This window comes from Ursus arctos, unplaced genomic scaffold, assembly GCF_023065955.2.
Source record: "Ursus arctos isolate Adak ecotype North America unplaced genomic scaffold, UrsArc2.0 scaffold_4, whole genome shotgun sequence".
NCBI classification, from domain to species: Eukaryota; Metazoa; Chordata; class Mammalia; order Carnivora; family Ursidae; genus Ursus; species Ursus arctos.
In genome coordinates, this window is record NW_026623056.1 from 26247562 (window position 1) to 26271428 (window position 23867).

At 49.9% G+C, this 23867-nt stretch overlaps 1 long non-coding RNA gene across 5 annotated transcripts in view; it reads left to right on the forward strand.

Annotated features, from left to right (window-relative positions):
- Window positions 1–23867, forward strand: part of LOC123000889 (uncharacterized) — a 130893-nt gene that overhangs the window by 78722 nt on the left and 28304 nt on the right. For 3 of the 5 annotated variants that reach the window (XR_008957316.1, XR_008957315.1, XR_008957312.1), the window contains exon 3: window positions 16384–16530. This is a non-coding gene — a long non-coding RNA (uncharacterized LOC123000889). Of the gene's footprint in view, window positions 1–6780; window positions 6896–16383; window positions 16531–23867 lie in introns of all 5 variants that reach the window. The other 2 variants (XR_008957314.1, XR_008957313.1) reach the window with 1 other exon arrangement.

A 23867-nucleotide genomic window follows, 5' to 3' on the forward strand; every position in this document is an offset into this window, starting at 1 on the left:
AAACACGAGGACCTTTGACACAAAAAAATCTGCGTTTGAAATAATACTGGAGAAAAAACACACTGAGAAGTGTGTCCTCATACTGATGGTACAACGTGAAAACTTGACAAGCATTGGAAGGGAATGAACAGAAACATAAGCACATAATAACATGCAATGGGTTTTTGCCTCTGGAAAAGCTGTACAAGTTTATTTAAAAAGTGTGCCCTAAATAAAATGGAAGGTGGGAGGACAAGACCACCTTCTGGTAGGTGTTCCCATGCTGGCCTGGGTGACGGGTGTGGTTTCTTTTCCTGTTGTTTTGTTTTTGTCCCGGATGTTCTCAGCTCAAGGAGAGGGCAGGAGCTTTTCTAAGATCTCTCACCTCCGTGGCACTGCCTTCCACCCTCTGCTTCTGCTACCCAGTAGTTTGGTCTGCAGAAAATCCTTGGTTTCCTTTTCCCTCTCCTAACTCATTTTTCAAAAATCAACCCAAGACTGAGAGTGGCTCAGTTAGTTAAGCATCTGCCTTTGGCTCAGGTCATGATCCCAGGATCCTGGGATCAAGCCCCGTGTTGGGCTTTCTGCTTAGCAGGGAGTCTGCTTCTCCCTCTCCCTCTGCCTGCTGCTCCCCGAACTTGTGCTCTCTCTGTCAAATAAATAAATCTTAAAAAAAAAAAAAAAATCCACCCAAGCCAAGAGCCTAGTGGAAACCACCCGGAGGGATTTGTCTGCAGCAGGGGGTGGTTGAGATGGCCAGAGGTCAGAGGGCCAGAGGTCAGAGGGCCATGGTTCTAGCCCTGTCTTTGCCACCACCTTGCTGGGTAGTCGTGGGCAAGTCATTCTAGACGTGGGCATGTCGGAGCCATGGTTTCTTTACCTGGAAAATGGAAGTGTTAGAGCAGGTGGTTTCTAAAGTCCCTGGACATTTCTATGGCTCTATCTTTATTGACCCAGGACTACGAAGAGTCCTGAAATGGAATTCATGTCACTCTGAGGCTGAGCACCAGGTCTGCCACCCAGAGCCAGCTGCCTAGAAACACTGGAGGCCCGGGTCCCTCTCACTGTAGGTGCAAGGGCTCATCAAGAATTAAAAGAAAAAAAATTTTTTGCATGTGTTGGTCCTTCATTGATTAGTAACAATTAATAACAATTCAATGTTTCTTAAAAGCGTTAAGCGCCTGACGTTTCCAGCAAAAAACTATTCATACCAGAAAAGCCCCCCTTGACTCTGGGTTCCCAGACCCACAAGACACTGACCAGCTCTGAAACAGCTTATGGGGTGGCCATGATCTGAGTTTGGTGTCAAACTTTTCCTCTCATTGTGCCTGCCCAGAGAACCAAGCAAGCTGAATGGGAGTGGAGTTGCAGGAGCTTTGGCTAACCAGAGAAAGAGCACTTGAAGCAAGTCAGAATTCTTCCAGGTACACTGTGATCAAGAAGAAAAAAGTTGGTGAGAGGGAGTTAGAAACTAAGGAAAAGTGGCTGGCTGTGGTACGCAGGGAAGGGCCTCACGGACACTTCATCCCCCAAGTCTAATGAGCCTATCTGTCTTTGTGCAGTGAAAAGTGGATGATGCGGGGCGGACAAAGGGATGGGAAGAGGGCAAAGCTTTTGTCTGCTTTTGACAAGATGAATGGCCTCTTGACTGCTTCAGTGGCTGGGCTGCCATAAAAGAGTAGGTAAAGCTCTTCTCACTAAGAAGAGGGGTGCTGCGGCCCAGGAGTGTCCTGCCGGTGGTAAGATCTTATGGGACAATAAATAGAGCCTATTTTACAACATGGAACTGTATGAATTAGTTTTCACTAAGTAAAAAATCATCCCCCAAAGTGGCTTAAAACAGCGACCATTGATTTCAGTCTTAGTTCTGTGAGCTGGCTGGGCAGTCCTGGTCTGGGCCAGCTTGGCTGAGCTCTGTTCTTGTGCATCTGTGGTCAGCTGGGGAGTCGGCTGGCAGTTGAAGGATTGAGGACGGCCCCACTCACATGTCTGGCGGCTAACAGGCTGTTAGTAAGAGTTATGGAGCAACTGGGCCACATGCCTCTCATCAGCCGGCAAGCTAACATGGGTTTGTTTATGCGGCAGCAAATTTCCAAGAGCGGCAAGAGAGGAAGCTGCAAAGCCCCTTGAGGCCTACACTTGAAACTTGTATGTTGTCACTTCCAAAGTATTCTATTGATCAAAGCAAGACACAAGGCCTGCTAGAGTGACCAACAGTTCCAATTTGCCTGGGACTGAGGGGTTTCCCAGGACATGGGACTCTCGGTACAAAAACTTGGAAAGTTCTGGACAAACTGGGACAGTTGGTCACTCTAATGGTCAGCCCAGATTTGAAGAACGGGGAACTTGCCCAGGTATTTCTCCAAAGAAGATACACAAACAGCTAGTGAACACATTGAAAAATATGCACTAATCCTTAGAAAAATGTGAATCAAGCCACAATAAGATATCACTTCATACCCATTAGATTAGCTACTATCCAAAAAACACAAGAAGTGTTGCAGAGGATATGGAAAAATCGGAACGCTGGTGCATTGCTGGTGGGAATGTAGAATGGGGCAGCCATTGGGAAAAACAGCATGGTGAGTGATCAGAAAAATGAAACATAAAATTACCATATCATCCAGCAATTCCAGTTCTGGGTATACATCCAAAAGAATTGAGAGCAGGGGCTCAAACAGATATTTGCACGCCCATGGTCACAGCAGCATTATTCACAATAGCCAACAGGTAGAAAGTAGCCCAAGTAGCTAATGGATAACCCAAGTAAGAATGAATCGGCAAAATGGGGCACATACGTGCACTTGATTGTTATTCAGCCTTAAAAATGAAGTTCTGACACACGCTACAACTTGATTGAACCTTACGCTCAGTGAAAGAAGCTAGGCGCGGCATGACACCTGCTGTGTGATCCCACTTCCATGTTCTCCCAGGAGAAGTCAAATGCATGGGGATAGAAAGTAGAATGCTGATTGTCAGGGGCTCCGGGGAGGAGGGAAGGAGTTAGTGTCTACTGAGCATAGCATTTCAGTTGGGGAAGATGAAAAAGTTCTGGAGATGGGTGGTGGTGACGGTGGCACAATGTGAATGTATGTCATGCCACAGTGCTGTGCATTTAAAAATGCTTCAAATAGTCAATTTTATGTTAAGTGTATCTTACCACAATAAAAAAAAAAGGCACACGGAAATGAGCTCCCCTAGAAATGAGAGGAGCTACGAACTCTTGTGGCCATTTTTTGCCATCTGGCACAGGGGTGAGCAGGCATAGAATCAAACGAGGCTGAACGACTGCAGCCCATCGTAGTCTTTGAGGAGGTGTGCTGGAAGACGGCAAGACACCCAAGTGTTGGCTATTTTGATACTCTTCCCTTTGGGAGGCAGTTGTGACTTGTGGCTATTCATCTGGGGAGGGAAAAAGAGGGAATGAAAGAAGATACATGTTGACGAGTGGAAGTGGCGGTGAGGACATGTGGTAAGACTTTGGAACCGACCAGAAAAGTCAAATAAAATCAAAATACGTCAGAACCTTAAGGAATCACTCACCTGTTTAGAGGGGTCCCAGTTGCCTTTTCATGCCTCCTCGACGCCCCTGGCAAACTGCAGCTGACAGAGCAGACTTTCAACAGGGACACACCCGAGGTATCCCAGGAGCAGAGCTCCTGGCAGCCTGGCTTACGCGCTGCCTCCCCCTCTTCGTCCCTCTCTGTCTGGTGTTCATGAGAAACTCTGAGTGTGCCTGATCCTCTGGGCCAGTGGTAGGAGAAGCAGACGGCAGGAAGGGGTGAGGAAAGGCAGCGGTGCGTGTGGGTGGCCAACCAAGGAGCCGAAGGAGGCCAGGAAGCAGATGACCATGAGAAACAACCCGACTCCCAAGAATGCTGTGGCTGGAAGGGACTTAGAGAGCCTCTCGTCTCCTGTCCCCATCGGAGGATGAGGAAAATGAATCCAGAAAGCTTTAGGGACTTGTCCAGGGCCACCTGCCCAGGTAAGCGGGAAGTGTCACAGCTCGTAGCTGGGACTCAGTGTTCTCATTTCTAAGCTGGAGCTCCATTCTCTGCCTCCAGTGGCTTCCCATTTCTCACTGAATCTTCTCCATGATAGTCACCGGATGAGGGAGTGGTGGTGACGGTGTCTTCACTGCTCAGATGTGATCTATGGCAGGGGAACCAGGCCCTCTGGTACACACACACACACACACACACACACACACACACACCTTCTAGCTCCCTTGGCCCTGCCATGTCTGGTATAGCAGTGTACCTGTCCTCTTACCAGCTTTTTAATTAAGGTATTCTACTATATTTCCCAGTCAATTTCCCCACTCAAGTCCATGGGGAGAGGTTATTTTTAGGTGTTACAAAAAGTACAGTGCAGACCAATTCTTTCTTCTCAGCTCAGTGACTAAGATTTAGCTTGGTCTGGGTTTGTTGTTAACACTTAAAGGTCAATGGTGGGTGGGCATAGCTTGTCTTGGGAGACTGGGGGATTAAGTGGGACTGATGCCATAACCCACTCCTTTTTTTGGGGTAGGGGAGGAAAACTTCTTAGAAAAACCCCAATTGAGAAGCATGTGGTGAATTAATTTATTGATCCTATTGCCTTTTCCAGCTGAGAAGGTTTCAACAATTGGTAAAAGCTAGTAACAATCCCACTGCTCTCTGCAATGTCCAAGACTCGCTGTGGTGCCCTGGGAATCTCAGGATGTGAATCTACACACATTGATTAGGGACCTGCTATGGACAAGTTACTGGAGGCTTTTCAAGAGGGGACAGGTACAGTGCCTGTCCTTGGGGAGCTCACGATCTGGTTGCAGGGAAATAAGGCAAGGATCCAACTCAAGACAAGTGGACAAAATAAGGGCTCAGGAGGCACCAAGCGCTTAGTATCTGAAACACAAGTAGTGGAGAGAACCAGAGAGCAAATGATCTGGAAATGCCAGCTTGGCTACCACCATCCTTTCCCTAATGCTTGCCTGTTAAGCCAGTGCCAGAGAAAGGATCCAAGGCTACCTTGAGAGATCAGGTCAGGCCAAGTGGGGAGGAACAAGCCAAGAAGCTGGGAGATGGAGCCGTGGGCTGAAAGTTAGAAAGGCAGGGAGAAGCAGAACAGGAAGCCAAGCATTAAGTGGGGTGGAACATTATATTAGTTAGGAGGCAGATTTAGCTGCATGGGACAAAGACCCAGAGTAACTGTGGTTTGTTTAAACAAAATAGAAGTGTGTTTCTCAAGTAAACCCTGAGCTGAGAAAATGGTTCCACTAGTGAATCATCAGGGGCATGGGCTTCCTTTCTTGCTCCGTCATCTCTGGGTTGTCCTCATTTGCATGGTTCAACATGGCTCACCACCACATCCACACTCCAACCAATGGGTAGGGGGCAAGGAATCCTGGCCAAGAAGCCTCCTTCCCTTTAAAGGCGAAGAGATTGCCCTTGCCATGTCCACTCACATCCCATTGGCCAGAATGTGGTCACATGGCAATGCCCAGCTACAAAGGAGAAGGGGGTAGTCCTCTTTATTGTGGGCGACCAAGTAGTCTACTAAAGTTTCTACCACCATGGAAGAAGGGAAGAATAGGTATTGGAGGACACCAAGCACTCTCTCCCACAGAGACGTGGGCTCTACACAGAGTTTATCCCTCCCCAAGAAGAGTTGGACCTCGCTGATTTTACATAAGCAGGCACTCTGTCCCACTCCGCTCCAGGGAGAGCCTTGCCTTCTCTTCCCATTTAGTAGGTGAGATGGCTCTGCCCTCTAATGTCCCACAGAGGCATCCTCCCAGTCTCCCTGAGCCCTGGGTGCAGATGCGTGACACTGAGCCTTAACCCGATGCTCTGGTTCCCAGTTGGCGTCTCTATGGGGATGGAGAATGAGAACGGGAGCCAGGCTGGCATCATTCTGCGTACGTAATAGAGCCGGAAGAGTTGTGAAACCCAGGAGGTTCTGCAAGGCTGTTCTGCAGTAAATACTTGTTACAAAAATAAACCCATCTTGCTATTCAACAACAATGAGCAATACCCTAGGGTTGCCAGCGCCAGCAGTACTCATACGTCTCTGGGCACACTGCTATGGGATACGGGCCAACCCACGGCAGCACTCGCAAGCACAGCGCTCTCCCTGACAGCCTTCTGCGTCTCGCTACAGACTCAGACCGCCTTCAGGTTTTCAGCAGATGAAAGGTTAGGACTGCAGCAGGTAGACAGAAGTGTAAGTCCTACCTTTGAGTCAAAACCAAAACCAAACAGTAATTGGCAAGGTAGGGGATGGGGAGCTCGACTGCAGCTGGGGTACCAAAAAGATGGAAGGGTTTTCATACACTCTGCCTTTAACAGGAGCCAATGGTTGGGAGTTAGCTTGAAAATGCTAATGTGAAGCCAGGGGAGTATCCAGGACAAAAGGGGTTGTTGATCCTGTTTCAGATCAGAGCAACCTATGAGGTACATTCAGGAAGAAGGCTCCAGAATGGTAGGAGAACTCAACACTATGGAGATGACCAAACTGAAACCCTGAAGCCTGGTGGAGGCCCGAGACTCATGACCATATTCACATACCTGAAACGTTGTCATGGGGATGAGGGAACTTGTTCTGTGTGGGCTCCAAGGGGAAGTTATAGCCTGGCCAATTCTTTTTCAGAATAGAATTAGGATTGTCTAGAAATGGAATGCTCTCTCTCTCTCATGAGAGAATGAGTTCTCCATTGCTGGGGTTTGAAAAAGGCTGGGTAAATCTGTATATGGGATTTGGGGGCAGAAATTCATGCTTTGGGTAAAGACAGGACTAGTGGATCTCTTCCTCTTCTTCCAGACAGAGGAAGAAGTAGCCTCCCCCCTGAGCAGGGAGCCTGATGCGGAACTCGATCCTGGACCCTGGGATCATGATCTGAGCCGAAGGCAGATGCTTAACCGACTGAGCTACCAAGGTGCACCCATGTTTTGCTTTTTAATTACACTTCTTATTTGGAGATAATTATAGATGTATATGCAGTTATAAGACATAATACAGTGAGAGCCTGTGTACTATTTACCCAGTTACCCTCCATGGTAAGACTTGCGAGACTGTAATACAGTCTCACAACCAAGATATCGACCACTCCAACAAAGTCTGTGCTTCCTCAGTAGGCCCTGCCCTTGAGGAGCTACCAGTGTAAAGAAGAGTAGGACACATACAGAATCAAAAATAGTGCAATTTGGGGTATAAGAGAACCAACTAAGTAGGACCAACCAAATGCCATGGATGACCAGAAGACGAAGAGATCGCATCTGCTTAGAGATGTCAGGAGAGGCTTTCCAGGGGAGCTGAGATGGCATTGAACCTTGAAGGAAGAACAGGAACTCAACAGACAGAGGTGGGCATTCTTAGTTAAGGACCTGTGGCCATCCAGGGTTATTAAGAGCTCGAAGATAAGTCTGTGAATGACTTCCTCTGGTTGTAGATCTGCTACAACATAACCTGAAAATGCCAAAGAAGTGAACATAGAAGCTCAAAGAATCTTTGGCAGCCTCTGGGCTGTGCTTCATGCTGTTCATGCATGTTCATGCTGTTCCTACTTCCTCCGTAGGGCCCACGCATTACAAGTGCTTAGCATGTGCTGTTTAGCCTGTGCCTGACTGAAGAAATGAATGAATAGATTTCTGTCCCTGTTGCTCCAGATCTGCTTTCCTTCCTGCTTTTTCTTGCTTTTCTTTCCCATTAGAGCGTGCAAGAACATGAAAGCAACGGCATTGGTTTAATTTGGGCGATTGCCTAAAACCCATGTGGTTTCCTAGTGTTATAGGTTGAGCATGTGATGCTGATGAAGTCTGAGGTCACAGGGGCCCCACAAACCCCCCAGAGGCCAGTACATTTTTTTTCCTCTGTGGCTACAGGTCCTACACTGCATCCAGGGTGCACTGCTATTCAAAGGAATCTCATAATCCACAACTGGTCATCTTTTCCTTACGCATTTTGATAATTGAGCCCGCAGAGCAAGTCTCTGTACTTGGTTACCTTTGCCCTGCCTCACCTGCCTCACCTCTGGGTTTGCGGTATGAGAAAGGAATGTATTTCCTGGAAGCAAAGAATGGCAGAGCTTGGGGTGTTGAGGAGGGAAGACTCTGAAATTTAGAGATCATCTGGCTCCACCCCCTTATTTTAAGACTGGGAAATAGAGGTCAGGAGGGGGCATGTCCTGCCCAGTGTCATCTTGTGAGCCACTGTGCAATGGGGAGCAGAGCTCCAGCCTCTTGGCTCCTCTTCCGATGTTCTCTCCAAGGCATCCAGCTGTCTCCTCCACCGACAAAGCCAGCCCCTCTCAAGCCTCCTACCCGTGGCCATGTGCCAAGAGTTTCTAATGCTTATGACAACACGGCATAGGAATTAGGTGTACTTAGTTTTCCTTATGTACAGAAGCGTAAAAAAGATCAAAGCATTTACAGTTTGATGATGTTCCCGAATGCAAGTTCAAATTGCTGAGTTAAACAGCCAGCAATTTTTTTAGGGGGCTTTCCGGAGTAATTACTCAAGATGGAATTAAACCATATTTGCATTTGGCTCCTTCCCATTCCCTCCCACTGCCTGGAAAGGGGAGGAGGGGCGAACCAACAAAGAAAATCGTGAGAGACTATGGCTAATTACAGATTTTTACCTGCCTGATGTTCTTTTGCTTTGCACATTAATTAAATCAAGACCAGGTGTCTTGCAGATGGGTTAGCTGCTGGCTATCAGAAGAGATTAATAGATCCAGCAAACGGGTGGGGAAAGGGCTCTTGAGTGTTATGGGTCATTGATGCTGGTTCTCTCAGCAGAAATCAAGAGGGAGAGAGAAAGAACTTGAGGTGAAGTGGCCTAGTTCATTAGAGATGTCAGTAGCTGCTCATGTGTTCACTATCTCCAGAGCCCCTGAAAGCAAGCAGAACCCCCTAGTCCCCAGATCTGGCCGAGCCATTAGATCAGAAGAAAGTCAGACCTCAGATTCTTATTCTGAGGGAAATTGGTTCAGGGTTTGGAGGTTTGTGACTGGGACCTGAGGCTGCCAACAGGGCCCTGAGCAGCGACTGGGGGTCGTCAGCAACGTGATCAGGAGCCAAGCCTCCTGCCTCCCTATTTCCTCTACTGACTCTGAAAGGTTCCCCACTGCTGTCAAAGCTGAGAAGGAGGGGATGCCGGAAACAGACCAGACTTTAAACGGTGCTCCAACACGGCTTGGAACACAGCTGTGCTCCTTAAGGCCACGGCCTTTGTCCCTACCCCGGTAGGAAGGACTTCGGGCTAAAACACAAATGACGTCCCATCCCAGCGATGTCGAGGCTCAGAGTTCCTGATTCCATTGACGAGGCCAGATCAGATTTCCTTCTGGAGGACCCAGGATCCATGCCGAGGCCAGGATGAAGCAGGGAGGGGGGAGGAGGCCGGGCAGAGGGAAACAAAGGTCACTTATTATTTACAAAGAACGCATTTGTCCTAGCGTGTGAAGCCCTGAGTTTTTGCACAGTACTGGGCCATTCACTGGAGCCCTGAGCTCACATTAACAAACTAATCGGTTCCAAATGCTCCTAAAAAATCTGCCTTCCACAGGGCTGATTTCTGATTGGCTGCCCGTGGGCCTGATTTCTGGGTGAGGCAAAGGATGAGCAACCGAGAGCGGTGCAGGGGCCCCCTGAGTTTCACCCACACACTATTTAGAGGCCGGCACACACTCTTGTCTTTGTGACTGTAACAGAATATGAACACACTTTGGTTTGTGTAACTTGAATCCCTTTCTGAAGAACCCTGGATCCAGTCCACCCTCCCCCACAGTGAGTTAACCACGCTGTCCTGGCTTCAGGGGGCTGGTAGAAATGACTAAGCTGTATTTTGCAGCCAATAGTCATGTCATGTCATTCTTGTCCCGGAAACCAACAAAGCACTTAAGGTAATGATTTGGTCTGTTCATTCTTTGGTTTTCTGCCCACTCTTTTCCCAAGCCCATTCCCCAGAAGGTCTCCTGGCCCCATGAACCTTTTGTCGCAACCTTCTGGTGCCTTCCAGAGGAAAGGGACTTGTGGCCTGAGTCACCCCTTCAAGTCAGGCCAGGGAAGGGCCCTACCTAGGGAGGAGGTGGAGCAGAAGCAGGCTGAGGTGCGGGTAGCCCCTGGGGCCATGTGGGAGAAGAGGTGCCCACCCTGCACGTGCCGCACGGCGACAGTAAGCGCCTCCCTAGGTCTCGCATCCTGCGCCGCTCGCTTGCCTCACCTCTGCGCTGACACTGGCGTGGAGGCTGTTTCTAAGCCTGAAGGAAGTGGTTCACCTCCCTGGTTCACGAGCCCAGGAGGCTTTTTAAAAGGATAAAAAGGGCCACAGTTTCACCCAGGCCAATTGAATGAGAAGCCTGGCTGTGGAGCCTGGGTTCCCACATCCGGGTGACTCTCTTGTGGAGCCTTGGTTGCGAGGGGCTGCTCCGAGGCCTCACCCGGGGCTGCAGGTAATGGCTGCAGGCTCCGCTGGTGTCTGCTGCGATCCGGCCACAGCTCAGCTATCTTCGTGCTGACTTGGCCCCTCCAGGATTTTCTCTGGCCGCACAAGACCTGAGGTCTGGCTGGTCTTCCAGGCAGTCGGATCTTGGCTGCAGTGCCAGGCACCCCCACTCCCAGCTCCCCAGCCAGACTTAGTCAAGTCCCTCCGCAGTCTCTAGGAGCCGCAGAGATCCCCATGCGAGGCGGCCCTTCCTGTGATGTGGCCGCAGGCCACCCCACGGCGGAGCAGGGAGTGTGTGAGGTGGTCCTCGCAGATGCCAGGACAGGGTGTTTTCCTCAACCTGTCGAACACGTCTCCCCCAGACTGAAACCTGGGGTGGGGGATGGAGACCTGGGCCTGACTGATGGCCTGACCACCCTCTCTGTCTCCCGTTTCCTCACCGGCTGTCAGAAATAAAGGGATGGGCTTCTCCTCTTCCTCTTCCTGCCTCATGGGGACCGTTCATTGATAAAGTTCCATAATCGGACATTCCAGGCCTTGAGAAATTCCTCTCTACTTAGCATTTATTTGACTCTCAAGTCTCAAGCCCACTGTCATTTTGGAGACTCACAAAAACCTAATGTGACAGGAAAGGTCAAGAATGGCAGTGATGGGCCCTTCCTCCCAAAACGCTGATACTTCCAGCTACAAAGAGCGGGAGGCCTTAGAACAACAAGATTTATAGGCTACAGAAACACTTCTGAAAAGATTTCAGAACAACATTATCTCCACTCTACACATTTTGTGCCAAGACTCAACAATTTATACAGAGCCTTGAGATGCATAAGCCTCTTTTCTGGGTCTCCACTCATCATCTCGGCGTTGGAGAGGCAGGGAGAAGGGGGGATATTTTCATTCCCACCTCCTATTTGTACAATGAGACAGAGGAGAGAGTTCAGTGAATACTGGGGCCCTGAGGATGGGGGGTGGGGTTGTCAGGCCAGAAAGACAGACACAGGAGTTCTGAAGTGGGTCTTGAGTTTCTGTTAATGTACTTAATTTATTAGCCTCCTTAAGCCTCTGAGCAGATCTGGTATATTTTGAGAAAGTTGAAGTCTTTGGCTCAGCTATGAAAACTGAAAGATGCATAAGCCATCTCTTCTTAAAGCTGGGTGAGCAGTCTGGACTGACTGCCTGGGTGTAAGCTTGTTTGACTCTTCCCCCACCCCCACCTTCTGTCGCTGTCATCCCTTCTGCAAATACTTCTGTCACAGGCTGGTCCGGGCTCACCCCCTCTGTCTGCGGAGGGCTCATCCCGCCTCTCACTGTTCTCTCCCACCCTGCGCAGCTCTCCCGCCCTCCTGTCCACGGCCAGGCAGGGCTTGGTGCCAGCCCACAGGCCCCATGTGTAGAGCTACACAAACGCCACTAAGCCCTCTGGGCTTCTAGGAGCTGGGCCTGCCCTCCACAGAGATTAAGGGTCCACCGCGAGTCAGCAGCCCTGCTGGGCTTGAAGCCCAAGACTCTTGGCTGGGCCTCTATCAGCAGAGACATTCCCTGTCCCCTCCTCCCACCCTCTCTCCTGTGGACCCCTTCTCCTCATTCCCCCAGAACTTAGGTGGGCCTCTGCCCCACACAGGGCTGTCAGAGTCCCAGTGGGTCTCCCTCCCTACCCCATCCCAGCTCTGGAGCTGTCCTCACCAAAGCTCTTGGCCTTGATGGTTGGCCACGCCTATACGGCAGAGAAGCCTGGGTTTGGTGGCAAGAGTGGCATTCCGGAAGAATGGGGGTGTGGGGTGTGTGTACCTCCTCTCCTTGGCTGTGAGTCTCTGGGTTCCAGGAGGGAGAGCAGAGCAACTGCCAAGACTCACCCACAGGCCTTCGGTGCCTACACTGTGAATCACAGCTACTGTACGGTGTGCTGAGTCACCACCAGGGATCTGGGAGACAATATAGGCCTATTTTTAAAAGATTTGCTGGTATATCCAGGCTCTTAGAAAATGCTTGATAATTATCGCCAAAAATAGGTATTGGCCCAGGGTCTCCAGTGGTATAGCAGGCAGCTCCTCTAATGAGGGGCCTGGACACCACGTGTGCAGCCCCACCCTGGCCACGGTGCGGGGCGGGGGGGGGGTGTTCTGGATTTCAGAAGGTAGGGTGTCCCTAGCCACCACAGGGCGGGGAGTATTGTGGACCTGACCTTTGTTTCTTGAGAGGAGGAGGGGACCTGCTGGAGAAGCCCTCAGCACCACCTTCAAGGAACAGAGACAGCATCTGTGTGCCAACTGCTCTCTGACTCACCTCACTCTCATTGCCATTCCCATCCATGGGAAGAGAGAGATCCCGTGCATAAGAGTAACTGGTTTGAATCTCCAACCTCTTGGTGATCCAAGAATTTTTAGGTGTTGATAAACAGAAGTTCCCAAAGCACTCTTTCATCCTGTGGGGGATGTCCTCCTTGCGATCTTCTAGCCCATCAATGAGCCTGTAGCAGGCTATGGACCGTGGGCCTCAGAGCCACCATGCTCCTAGAGATCACCTCGTCCAACTTACTGATGAGCAGACTGAGACTCAGAGCAGGGACAGGACTTGTCCAGGTTGCAGAGCTTAATTTGCCAGGTGCTCAGCCCTGCAATGAACACTGTGGAGAGGAAGTTGGGTAAGACACCGCCTCTTTCCTCAAGGAGTCCTGGATTCGCGGGGGAAGTGGTCATTGGCTAATAGAGTAGTGATATAGGTAGAATGTAATTAGATGCAGAAGAAATTGAAATGAATTTGCATGGGAGAGCAAAAATGCCAGGTCACTCCTGCACAAGAAATCAGGACAGGTATCATGGGGAAGAGTATTAGAGTTGACCTTCCAAAGATGGGTTAGATGGACACGCAGGGGTAAGAGAAGGGGGAGAGGAGTGTGTGGATGAAAGAAAGACCATGAGATGGGATGCCCAAGCAATGTAGGCCATTTTGGCTTGTTGTACAGGATGCTGAAGCTGAATAATGGCAGGTGGGGAAGGGAGGGGTTGGGGGAGGGGGAATCAGAAGATGGAAGGTCTGGAATGCCCAGGGTGAGAAATTTAAACTTTACCATCATTATTATTGTCTAAAAGCACCAGGTGGCCATGCATTTTACTGAGCAATATTAATCATGTAATGCAGAGTCTGCACTTTCTGGGAGCTTAGAATTCAAGACAAATGATGAAATTATGGACAGATATTAAAGGCACATATTAAACATATGCATAAATCAAAAACTGTTTAACACGTGAGTATTTAAGTGCAAGTAAAGGAGTAAGTGCATTTAATGGGCTAGTGAGGGAAGGAGCCATCTGGGGATTTGTTCCTGGAAGGTCTCTCTCTGTTCTCAGCCTTCCCTGGGCTCTGCAGCTCTGAGAAAGGCCCAGAAGGGCCAAGACATCAGTCTTAATATTAGACACTGGCTTAGTGTGGCTTTGTCTTCCAGATGGCTGATTTCTGATATAGAACTGTCTCTCAAGCCTCCCACTCATTCTCATTAATTGATCCAATCTTCTATGTCCATTCCTGAGCTCATAGCACACAGGAAACACAGCTTGGAGAGGACAGGGGATCGAGATCAGGGCCACTGAGTCCAGTGGTGCATGTTATCTACTAAACAAGAGAGAGAAAGTGGGAGCTGAAGTCCAGACCTCAAGCTTGCTTCAAATCAAAAGAGTGGAGGGTCTTTGTCCACCTAGAGCAGGGGGTGCCTGTTTCTCATCCACACAAATGCATCAGATGGGCTTGTGGCTCTGATGGGAAGGTGGCCAAACACCTTCTTCAGATAATGCTTTCTGTCTTACCCTCCCCTCCACCTCCCACCATGGGACATGGGAAATATTTCCAGCCTGATGCTCTGGGCCAGGCGCCAGCACGGAGATGACTCTCAGCCACCCAGCCCCTAGCTCATTTTATGCTTCATTAGGCTGGAGAGCTGAGAAAGGGCAGAAGAAAATCTTTTCTTAAACGTATCAAAGAACAAGAAGAATCCACATACGTGCTCTAAGCACTTACTGGTTCAGGCCCTTTCCGCAAACTGTTAAACAGACGTCTGACTGTCCTGGTGCACGGTGGCAAACACAGCACTCAACACTTCATTACAGGGCGAGTTGGAAGCCCCTCGGAGCCCCCAGTCAGCCGCAATCACCCCCGCCACCGCCTGTCCCCCACATACCATCCCTGCTTGGAGTCGCCCAACCTCTGTCTGTCTGAGGATTTTAAGTGGCTTTGAGCTCACCATCCCCCAGACAGCCCCTTCTATTGTGAGTGAGCTCTGGCTGTGTTAACATCTCCTTTCTTTGTTCGGCTGCAGTTCGACCCCTGTAATTTCCCATGTTAGCTCTGGTTCTCGCCCTTGTTGCCATCCAGATTGGTAGGTAAGAAAAGAAAAAGAAAAAAATGACACTGTCTCCAAAACAAACTATTTCTTCTTACTCCTCACTCATCTGTCCCTGTACCATAAGAAGCAGCTCTCAATACTCCCAGCCCAACCGTTGCCCATCGTCCTTGCAATGTGACATTCTTTGCCCTGTTCCTATTCTCAGTGCCTGACTCTTGTGCTGCTTTCCTGATTACAGGCTGGCAAGACTCATTTGGACCTGACCTCCTTAAGCAATGATTCCTGACTTCCTTCTTCAAAGCCTCCCACCCCTTTGTTTCTGCTCCTCCAAGCAGCTCATGATAAATACCTTGCCTGGATCAGCACCAGGGCTTTCATGAACCGTTGTACAGGTTGTGCATTGCTCTGCTGCACATCAGCCTCCAGACCCTATTTTTATCCCCTCAAGTCCCTGTCGTGGCAGTCAGTGTCCCTGCCGTGGCAGTCAATGTCCCTGCTGAGTTCATTGGGTCCCTTTTGAGGGGGCAAGATATAGGCAGAAGAAAATGAGGTCTTCTCTGGAGTTCCTTGGTCCTCCAACTACCCACCGACTTTTCTCAAATGGACCGTGAACTCTCAGAGGGCAGACTACACGTCTTAACTATCTCTGGGTCCTGAACGGCAAATTCCAACACAGTGCCCTCGCCTCAACATTCAAGAAGTGTTCCTTGAATAGGTGGACGCATGAATAGATCCGTGAGGGATGGAAGAGTAAGATTTGACTGCTCGGGTGACAGAGGAGCTGTTGAACAGCAGGAACAGGAACCCTAACCTCCCTGTTTCAGAGACTCTAAAGGCCAAGGCAGGGGCACTTGGGTGGGCTCAGTCCGTTAAGCGCTGACTCTGGATTTTGGCTCAGGTCCTGATCTCAGGGTTGTGGGATTGAGCCCCACATTGGGCTCCACACTCAGCGCAGAGTCTGCTTGAGGACTCTCTCCCTCTCCCTCTGTTCCTTCCCTCTCTCTCTATCAAATCAATAAATAAATAAATCTTCAAAAATAAAGTCCAATGCACTTTCTGTATTAATAAGATTTCAGCAAAGGGCTGGATCTAAGACACGTACCTCAGAGAAGTAGCTTTCCCATAGGTCAGCAATAACCAGCTACAAGACCCAGCAAGTAGCCCCCTTGTGCTACCCTGGGACTGTAGGGAGCAGCCTACATTCAGCCTACCCTAGCATTTGTGCCTTTTTCTGGCTCGATGCTGGGCTGGGTGGCCTGCACGTACCCAGGGGAAAGCCTGGGAGGTCTGAAGTTGCAAAGGAAATGCTCAAGCTGAAAGTTTTCTTTTTTTTTTTTTCTTTTCTTTTCTTTTTTTTTTTTAAGATTTTATTTATTTATTCGACAGAGATAGAGACAGCCAGCGAGAGAGGGAACACAAGCAGGGGGAGTGGGAGAGGAAGAAGCAGGCTCATAGCGGAAGAGCCTGATGTGGGGCTCGATCCCATAACGCCGGGATCACGCCCTGAGCCGAAGGCAGACGCTTAACCGTTGTGCCACCCAGGCGCCACAAGCTGAAAGTTTTCTGTGGGGTTCGAGGACTGTCTAACGCTCTGAGGAATGACAAGCAAGACCTTCTCTGCCACTTCGGTTTTTCTTTTTCAGGAGAAAATGAAAGAAGCATAGGATGCTGGCAGGGGCTGGGCACTGTCTCACCGTAAAAGCAGCCGAACCGAGTGGAAATGCCCTCTGAAATGTGAATCCAGAAGATCTACGTTGGGTTATGGCTGTGGCACTATTCGCTTGATGAAGGTATGCACCTTTCTGTCTTCACTTTCTTTACCAAAAAGGAGTACCCCCTACCTCCCAAGGACCAGGAAAGCATTTTGCAAACTAAAGAACAATGGAAACAGTAAAACAGCTGCTATTGATGAGGGCTCCCAGCCACACGCTGTGCCAGCCCCCTAACCGTCCCCAGGGTGCATCTGACCCTGTGTAACACTACACTGAGGCCCCACACAGGCCTCGGGCTTTGGTGAACTGACCTTACGGAGCTGCGTCAAACCCCTGTGGACTGGTGTGGTTTGTGAGGGCAAGCACGGGAATGAGATATTCTTGCAAGTTTACCCGAGATCAGTTTCCTAATCCATAGGTGGGTCTTGATTTCTCTGATGGGTTTGTTTAAATTCCAACTTCTACTTCCTAGGGTCCAAGAGGTAGCAATTTTGGGGGTATCATCTCCTTTTCCAACAGAAAGATGGTAGCCCATCCCCTGGAGCCTTGAGGCAAAGCGTCGTGCTCCTGTCGGGGAGTGGGTCTGCCCAGCAACAGAGCTGGCCACCTGCAGCAGGGTCCCGGCCGAAGACCAGCCCCTGAAGAGTCTGGAAGGGTGGAAGGGATGGGCAAAGGCTGGGAGGGAGGAGAGTGAGTGGAGGAAGAAGCCTCAGTAGTCCTTGGAGCTTGAAGGGGGGCAGGCAGGAAAGGGAGGGACACAAGACAGGTCAGGGAGTGAGGATGAGGCAGGAGTGAGGCAGAGGCTCTGGAAACAAGGCCCTGGAATGATCTCGTAGTATCTCAGGTGTTGTGGGGGGCGATCCCCCTGCCCAGATCCCCTGCCTTTGGGGGCCTCCAGGAGGTCCCATGCTGAAACCAGCCAGACTTCCAGCTGACTTGGCCCCACTCTGCTGGGAAGTATGGAAATTCTGTGGTGGCTGACTTTAATTATTAAGTCCTCTCTGCTTCGGAGGAGCCATTCCCCCAGCAGACAGGCAAGTGTCTGTTTCTGTGGGCGTGTTCCTGCCTGGTGGGGAGGAGTTTGCTTAGCAAATGGACTGGCTGCTCCCTACATTCCCGGCTGACCACAGATGCCTGCCCTCCCCACCCCTGCAGCCAAGGCCAGGCCAGCAGCTGCAGGGTGCCGGCCCCAGGTCCCTTGCCTGCTCCTGACCGACACATGCCAGCGTGTGCACACACGCACTCCTTGCCCTCGGCTCCATCAGACCCAGCACCCGGGGTCCGGGGTCCTTGTCGGGGTCCCGTGGGGAGCTCCCAGGTCTTGCCTGCCACCCCAGCCCGAGGATTCAAGTGTCGACTGCTGTAAAGAACAGCACAGGCCAGCTGTCCCTGTCGCTCACCCAGCCCACCATCCGAAGCGTGTCATCTGCACATGACTCCCAGTGGGCTGCTGTGGGCTACGAAACCACCTCAGTGGGAAGGCTCCTGGCGGCCCCTCTGTGCCTTTCTCTGTGTTTCTGTCACTCCCTTTCCCTTGGTCTGTGCATCTGTCTCTGTGTCTCTCGCTCTCTGCCTCTCAGTCTGTTTCTGAGTGTCTCTTAGTCTCTCCCTGCCGCCCATATATCTCTTTGTCCCTCTGTCTCTCTCTGTGTCTTTTAGACAGGGTCTCCCTGATTCTTAGTCTCTCTCTCTTTCTCTCTCAGCCTCTCTCTGATCAGCCCTCCCCGTTTCTCTCATCCTGGAGGAAAGAGTGTCCCCACCAAATGTCCAACAAGACCAAAGCCCTCCCAGGGGCCCCACAGGACAGAGCAAGGTGGGCTACTGGGCTAGGTCCATGTCTCGTTGGTGCAACGGTTTTGCTGAAATGTGCCCCTGGCCACTGGAAGCCAGTGACAGCAAGAGAAAGCAGCATGGAGCAGTGTGGAGTGGTGGGTGTCCTGGGCCTGCAGAGTGGGGCTCTCTCCACACACACAGCCCAAGCAACAGCAGCGCGCACCTGCTCTCCCGCCAGGCAAGAGCCGAAAGGGGATTACGGCTCTGTCCGCTCGCTCTGGGAACCCCGTGTCTCCCTCCAAGGAGTCCATGTTCTCCTTCCTTGTGTTCTTTGGTCCTTCCAAGTGGCAGGAAAGACCTTTAGAAACCAGGGTCTGAGCAAAATGCTCTGCTTTCTGAGCAGGAAGGGGCAAAGCTGGGGCTGAAAAATGGATATAGCATTAAGGAGAGCTTAATAGGTAAAGCAACACAGGGCCCCATAACCTGAAAGCTTTTGAAAGGACAGCTGGAGCCAGGGCTTCTGACTATGCACACCTGTGGCCAAGTTACCCCCCCACCACAGCCCCCCCAACGACCAATATATAAATCAGAGTAATGATAATGTCCACTTGTCTTGAGTTAGGGGTACGATCAGCCACTCTTCATATATTATCTCAGTCAATCCTACCAAAAATCCTGGGGAAGTAGTCATCTCTCTGTTTTGCAGAAGAAGAAACTGAGGCTCAGAGAGATGAAGTAACTTGCCCAAAGTTATAACTAGTGGGTAGACCAGCTAAGATTAGAACCTCGGACCATCAGACTCCACATCGCATGCTTGCCCCATTTTTACACCAAAGAAAAATTTTTAGTCAAGCAGAGATGGTTCTTTTCATATCTGAGTGTCCTTTCTGTGGGTGGATCAGAACAGAGGAACATGTGGACGCAATTAAGCGTCAGGTCAAGCTGACCTCCTCTCTCTGCCTTCCAGGCAGCAGGTGGCTTCTGAGCATGTCCGGGAGCAATGCTGTTTCCAATTAGTCCAGGTAGCAAAGGCCCACAGCGATGTCTGTGGAGCTTCGAGAGATACTCCCACTTGCTGCGCCTTCATCTTACCAGTGTTCAAAAACAAAAACCAAAACGCAGATGTCGAAAGCTTAAGAAAAATGTAGGGAAGAAAAATTTACAATTGATAAAATTCTATTGTTTTTTTTTTTCTTTTCTTTGAACTGGGATAAAACAGATATGTTTCTCCTTATTGTGGCAGAACACTTTTTCCACTAGATTTGATCTCAGTCTAAGACGAGAAGGTAGGGCCCCCTGGAAACTTCCTCCCAAATGTAGCACCTCTTCCGGTCAGCAGTGATGGGGGAGCCTGTATGTGCCTTACAGTTCTCAGGCCAGAGAGAACTTCAGAAACAAGCAGGTGAGGGGGGGAAAGAAGACCTTTGACCCGTCAATCTCTAGACTTCCCATTACTTCTTCCAGTGGGGAGAAGACTTCCATTCACTGTGATTGCTTCTGCAACCAGAAGGGAGACAGGGCGGCTTGAGAGGAAGCCAGGCGTGGAACATGCCGCACACACTCAGGGATATTTAAACCTGCCCAGGCCCATGGAGTTAATCTCTCCCTGCAGTGACCTCATGGGGACAAGATGTGTATATCTGGTGCCAGGATGAGGCTGTGGCTTCACACACAAAAAGTTTATGAGGTTTGAAAGAACTCATGTCTCTAATCATACAGCCGTGACCCCGAGAGTACACCCCCAAAGTGGATTTTGGCCGAATTGCCAATTTAGCCGTCTTTACTGATGACATCAACCAGGTTCCATTCCATTCCACAAATATTTCCTGCGTTCCTACTGTGTGCCAGCGCTGAATGAGATGGCGAGGCTGCAGATATAAATCAGCCATGCCCTCTGCCCCGAAAGAGCTCATTACCTCTGGGAAGAGACACCACATAAGTCACTTGAAGAAGGAGCGCCATTGGACAGTCAGCAAGTGTGTTTTGAGGGCCCACTAGGTGCTGAGTGTGCAGAGCTAGGGGTTCCAAAAAAGGGTTTGGGGAGGACGTCTGATGGCAAATTGACTCACTTTTTGATCATACAAATCATATTCAGTTCAATTTTATGGACAAGTTCTTATCACTTAGGAACTTTTAAGAATGGTTTTAATGCCTTTTAATTTTGATTTTGAATGTCTTTTTTGCCAGACTGTAAGCTTCCTAGGGGCTGGGCTACAGATATGCCTTGTGCACAGTATGCCTCCAGTGCTGAGACGGTGTCTGGTCTAGCGAGTAGTCAAGAAAACCATGAACCGAGGGAAGCTCGCGGGCTGTGGGGATGGACATGAGATGGAGAAGGAGTGAGGAACAGAAGTCCTGCTCACCAATTACCTTACGAAACACCAGTGAATAATAGCAAAGTGTCTCTCTCTCTTTCTTTCTCTCTCAATCTCACACACACACACACACACACACACACACACACACACACACACTACAGTCAGTTAAAGGCACGGGATGAATTGTGGGCTTCAAACTTCCAAGGTTTTCAAGCTCTGAACCATCAAAAGGCACATACCTTGGTTGGATCTCTCAACGTCCACTTCAACCCCCTTTCTCTTGCCATCTCCAGCATAGAGTCTAGAAATCTACAATACTTACCTACCTCCCCAACCTCTGTGGCTGCTAGGGATGGTCACAAGACATGCCACAAAGACTGGAGGTACAGCATCCCTCCTGCAACCACGAGGACAAAGCCACATCCAAGCTAGTCGGGCACGGAGGCAGTAGAAACCCCTGGGGTCCCGGCAGGCCTGTGCAGAGCTGCCACAGCAGCCCTTGGACAACTTACCCCTGGGTGTCTTGTTACAGGAGGGAAAAGATCCCTTCATTGTTCAAGTCACTCTAGTTGGCGTATTTCACTTGTATCTGGGCACAAGCCTAATACTAATGAACTAGCACCGCCGAGCACTTTACAGGTACCCGAGGCTCTGCGATCATCCACCCTCACGATTTGAGGCACACTAGCTAACATTTATAGAGCATTTACTTTGTGCCAGAAACCCTTCCAAGTTATTTACCTGTACCAACTCTGTACTCCTCCTTTACTATCAATCCCATTTTGCAGATGAAGAAACAGGCTTGGACAGGCTACGTAGCTTGCACACATCTGGGAAAGGACAGAACCGCTAGCTGAGTCTTCAGCAGCCCCAGCAGCCCTTGGCATGTCCTCCCAATCTCTGCAATGAAATCATTCTCAAAGGGTGCTCCCCTACACCTGCAGCATCAGCACCGCCTGGGAACTTGTTAGAAGAGCAAATTATCAATCCCCACCAGAGAACCACTGAATCAGAAAATCTGGGGGTGGGGCCAGCACTCTGGACTTTTCACAAGCCCGAAAGGAGTTCCCGATGTGTGCTAAGGCTTGAGGAACCACTGCTTTAGAATATGTGGAGAGCCTTTGTTGTTCTCTTCTGGACCTTCCCTTGTTATACCTGCCGTCAGTCTCCACCCTAGGTTCCAAATCTTGCAGTCCTTTCTTGATCCTGGGTGCTAGTCGATCTCCACAGCCATCTTTATGTATGAGGAAAAAGGATTCTTTGCTGTTATGGCCCCACGCCTACCTCGGGCCTCAGGCGTGTAGCCACCGAAACTCAGTGGTGTCCCAGCTCCATCCACGCAAGGTCCGGAACAAGTCCTTCCAACTAAGGTAGCCCAGCCCAACACCGCCCCAGGCTGGATCAGCTCATTTGCTGTTCCAGGCACTCCAGTCTCATTTCATTCATGCCAAAACAGCTTCCAGATTCTATCTTGGGAAGCCATCAGGAGCTCCCACTTCCCTCTCAGCTCTATCTTTGGCCCCGGCAGCCTTAAAGAGTCTGAGTTAGGGCCTGGAGCCACACAGGTGCTTCTAGTTTCCAGGTTTTGTGACTTTTTTCACCACCTCAGAGCTGGAAGGGGATTTTGGTACCATCCAGTTCAATCCCCTGATTTTACTGGAAAATTGAGGCCAAAGGAGAAGTGATAGGTCCACATTTATCAGAAAGTTGGAAGAATGAGGTAGAGCCCAAGTCTGCGGGGCAGGACGCTGCGTCTCTGACACCCGAGGGCAACTTCATGTCACCAGCTCAAGACACATGCCTACTAATTGTTCGGGGGGCAAAGAGGCCCAGTTGCTTCAGCTTCTGCTGGACGATGTTCAAGCTCAAAGCCTGGACTAACCTGCACAAGAAATCTCAGGCCAGTGGAGTGGGAAAGAAGTCCGGGCTACTGGCCTGGTTGGGAAGAGACCAAAACATTTCTGTAGCAACAATGGTTTCCTTTGGATGTACACTAGCCCAAGTGTGAGCTGTCCGTGGGAAAATAAAGGGATATTTCGGGTGCTGGTGCGCTGAGGAAGAGAAAAATGGGGATCATAAGTAAAGGGAGGGAGGGCAAGAATGATTGTGTTTGTTTTCTCCAAGGCTGCTGGGGCGATATATGCAGGCCCTTTCGGAACGGCTACTGCTATGTTCCCTCAGCACAAGGTCCCATTTCTCAAGGTAACAAGGGCAGAGGGATGCCACACATCCAAGCTAAGTCCCACAGAGAGGGTCTGCCCTAGAGGATGACTCGACAGAGGCCAAGTTAATTTACTTAAATTAAATTGCCATACCCGGGTGCTCAGTATAATTTTAAAGTGATATGAACATCAGAGCCCTTGTTTCTGGGTAGGTTATCTAGTCGTGGCGCCTCCTGGCATTCACAGGCAGCCAGTTTCTTCCCGAGGAATTTCTACTAATCTCTTCTCCAGGAATAGACCTTGGCTCCCAAGAAGTATCAGCGCGTTCAAGGCATTGCTTGACTCCAGCCCTTAGCATGGCCAAAGCAAAACACCCCGCCTATAGCAAGTGGATGGAGATTTGCAAGGCCTTCCTCAAGGCCCCCCAAACCAGGATGGTTGCAGTGGTCTGTGAGTTTTGGAGTCCTCCCTGCTTCCGGGGCCTGGGGACTAAAGGTTTGAAGGAGAAGAAGGTGACAGTAAGGAATAGCAGACGTTCACACACATGTGACAAGCCTTAGCCACTCTGACCTACTTCTCCTTCGTCATCCACTCCTTCTGTGGCAGCTTTCCCACATCATCTGTACTTTGTCTTTATGCCAAACAGATTTAAGCTATGTGGGGTGAAATCATATCGGTTTCTGGGCTCTGAGTCTCCCTGGGAATACACTTCAACCAAATAGAAAATATCATTTGCAAAATACCCCATTCAGATTTGCTTCAAAATAATATGGAAGGGGAACATGGTGGGATTATAGATGAAACAGGATTGTCTCTGAGTTGATCATTGTTAAAGCTGGGTGAGGACATTATTCACAAAAGCCGAAAGGTGGAGGCAACCCACGTGTCCACCTACAAGTGAATGGACACACAAAATGTGGTCTATACATACAATGGAATATTATCCAGCCTCGAAAGGGAAGGAAATCCTGGCACACGCTACAGCGTGGATGGAACTTGAGGACATTACGTTAAGTGAAATAGGCCAGTCACAAAAAGACTAATACTGTCTGATTTCGATTACAAGAGGCACCTATGGTAGTGAAATTCACAAAGACAGAAAGGAGGACCGTGGCTGCCAAGAGCTGAGGGGAAAGAGAGATGCGGAATTGTTGTTTCGTGA